This window comes from Chrysochloris asiatica, unplaced genomic scaffold (assembly GCF_000296735.1).
Source record: "Chrysochloris asiatica unplaced genomic scaffold, ChrAsi1.0 scaffold00130, whole genome shotgun sequence".
In the NCBI taxonomy this organism is placed as follows: Eukaryota; Metazoa; Chordata; class Mammalia; order Afrosoricida; family Chrysochloridae; genus Chrysochloris; species Chrysochloris asiatica.
In genome coordinates, this window is record NW_006408648.1 from 1,621,218 (window position 1) to 1,624,629 (window position 3,412).

A 3,412-nucleotide genomic window follows, 5' to 3' on the forward strand; every position below is an offset into this window, starting at 1 on the left:
ATTATATATATATATAAAAACACTTTTCTTAACTTTTTACAACAATGGTCTCATACAATACAGTTCTCACTTCCTTTTGAGCCCTCACTAGAATTACCTTTGATGTCCATTTCAAAAGTCTCTTCAGGGCAATCTAGACTTTTACTACTAGGCACCTTAAAATTCTTCAATCCTCCACTCATTGCCCAATTCCAAAACCACTTTTATATTGTAGGTATTTGTTAAAGCAGCAACCCTCACTTCTCAGTACAGAATTCAGTCTTAGGTATCTAAAGTGGCTATAACAGAAATACCACAAGCGGATGACTTTAACAGAAATTAATTTTCTCACAATTTAGGAGGCTAGAAGTCCAAATTCAGCTCAAACCTACCAACTGATCTTTGGAAACCCTATACAGAGTCACTATGAGTTGGAACTGACTCAATAGCACTTAACAACAATAACACTGTTGTTGTAGGAGGAAAATGAGGCATTTTGCTCCTGTAAAGATTTACAGCCTTAGAAACTGTATTACAAGGTTGCTGAGTCTGAATCAACTCCAGGACACACACTACCACCACCATTGCTGTTGGAATCTTCTCTCCAAGCTTGGTGTTTTGAACAGCCATGATTATGTATCCACTGTGTAGCTCTCCTTCATTAATAATGCTAGGGACTGGGTGGGCCCTTTTATCTAGATAACCCATTCTTTTGTTGTAGCATTTTTTCTTTTAATATTTTATTGTGTTTTAGGTGAAAGCTTACCCAGCAAATTAGTTTCCCATTCATCAATCTATACACAAATTTTTCGGTGACATTGGTTGCTGCCCCATAATGTGTCAGCATTCTTCCCATTTCTACCGTCTTCTCCATTTTCATCCCTCCAGTTTCCCTGCCTCCTTACCATCTCATCTTTGCTTTTGAGCAAATGTTTCCTGTTTGGTCTCCTATAGTCGATTGTTCTAAGGAGCACTTTCCCCAGGTGTTTATTGTGTACTTCATAGGCCAATCTATTATCTGGCCACTCTGGGAGAGACTTCCATCCCAGGTTAAAAGAGCAGTAGTCTCAGAGATTCCTCTATTCTCTATCAGTCCAGTAAACTTGGTCCCCATCTTTTTTATGAATTTGAGTTTTGTATTACATTTTTATCCCATTCTAACTGGAACCTTCTATTGTGTCCCTGATGCCTGTATTATTCTTTTTGATAATTTCCTCCTTTGAGCTTATTAATTAGCTGCTTGATCTCCTGAAGTGATCCACTAATTTTCACATCTTTTCTTTCCTATTATCCATCTCTTTGTCTATTTGCTTAATTTTGGAGGAAATGTCTTTGACTTTATTTTTCAATCCCTTTACTATTTTTTGTACTGTCATATTTTTAATTTATAAAGGTTTTCATTTTTTATGGTATCTTGTTCTTATTTTGTGACTGCAACTTGTTCACTTATCTCTGAAGAATTATGATGTCTTTAAAGTGTTCTTCTCTGTTGTCTGTTTTCCCTGAGTTCCTCTTTATCTTTTATTTGTTTTGGTCCCTCTCCCCCATTGGCATTTTTTCTCCAATGTCTGTGATCTATGGCTGTCCATTCATATTGAAGAGCGGGGCACTAAAAGCTAATTGCAATCCCTTTGTACATTAGTACAGCTTGCTAATGAGTGTGTTTCACTGTAGGACTGTTGCATGATGCATAGCTGGCTTGCTTATTCTTTCATAATCCACATGTCTTTGCTCTGGGTTGGTTTTGTTTTTTTCAAAGAATCATCTTCGGATCTCTAGCCTAGTGAGAGTGGAGTAGGAAGGAGAAGAGATAGAAGCCTGTGACACAGTCTTAGAGCTAGCTGGAAAGGTCACTTGTGAACTTTCAACACTCCTATTTAACATTGTAATGGAAGTTGTAGTCAGAGCAATTAGGCAAGAAAAAGAAGTAAAACGCATCCAAATTGAAAAGGAAGAAACATAAATATCTCTATTTGCAGATGATATAATCCTTTACCTAGGAAGTATCAAAGAATAGACAAACACTAAAGCTAATAAAGGAATTCAGCAAATTTAGAGGGTACAAGATCAACACAAAGATCAGTTTTATTTCTATAGAAAAGCAATGAGCATTTGAAAAAGAAATTAAGAAAAACAATTCAACTTAAAATAGTTTCTAAAAGAATAAAATATCTAGGGATAAATTTAACCAAGGGAAAAAAGCACTTGTACACAGAAGAGTACATTAAGTATATCGATGAAAGAATTAAAGTCTTGGTATGGTGCTGCAGGATAGCATTGGACTACAAGGTGGGTTTGAACCACAGTGTTGGTGGTTCAGACCCACCAGCTGCTCCTTGGAAGCCCTATCCAGGGTCACTATGAGTCAGAACCTACTCGGCAGCACTTAACAACAACAAAATAAAAGGAAGGGAGTGTGATGGCTCCATAGAATAAGCACTGGACTCAGAACCACAAGATCCATGGTTCGAGCCCACCAACTGCTCTGTGGGAGAAAGATGAGGCTTTCTGCTCCCACAAAACATTTAAAAGCCTTTGAAACCCTATACAAGTTCATTATAATTGAAACTGACATGAAGGCACTTAACAACAACAATAACAAAAAAGAAGGAAAGACATTTTATATTAATGACTTAGAAAATTTAATCCTTTTAAGATGACAACATTCTCCAAATTGATATACAGAGTCAATGCAATCCCTATGAAAATTCCAGCAACACTTTTTTTTTTCTGAAAAGAAACGCCAATCTTCCAATTCATATGAAATTACAAGGGACCTTATATAGCAAAGCTATCTTGAAATAAATGAACACAGTTGGAGGGCTCTCACTTTCCAATTTCAAACTTTTTACAAAGCTATAGTGATCAAAGTAGTGTAGACTGACATTAAGAGAGATATTATAGATCAATGGTATAGAATTGAGTGTCAGAAATAAATCCATGCATTTATGGATTGTTGGCAAGCTTGTCAACATCAGTCAATGAAGAAAGAACAGTCTTCAACAGGTGGTGCTGGGACAAGTCATATATTAAAGGACGAAATTGGATCCTTACCTCACATCGTATACAAAATTAGCTCAAGTAGATCAAGAATGTACATATAAAAACTAAAACTATAACACTCTTAAATTGGACTTCATCCAAAAAATTTTAATTGTGTGCATCAAAGGACAGTATCAAGAAGGCAACCTACAGAATGGGAGAAAATATTTGTAAGATCTAGTACTCATGATATATAAAGGACTCTTAAAACTCAGTTAAAAAAAACCCAATCAAGAGAACAAACAAGATGGTAGATCGGGTGGACGTATAGCAGAGAGCTCCGCCAACAACACAGAATACCCGAACAAGCAGGCTCAGAGAATGGTCCCAGAACTCTGAACCACATATAAAGGAATACTTACAAGGTTGGAAGGCTCACAGCTGGGGGAAT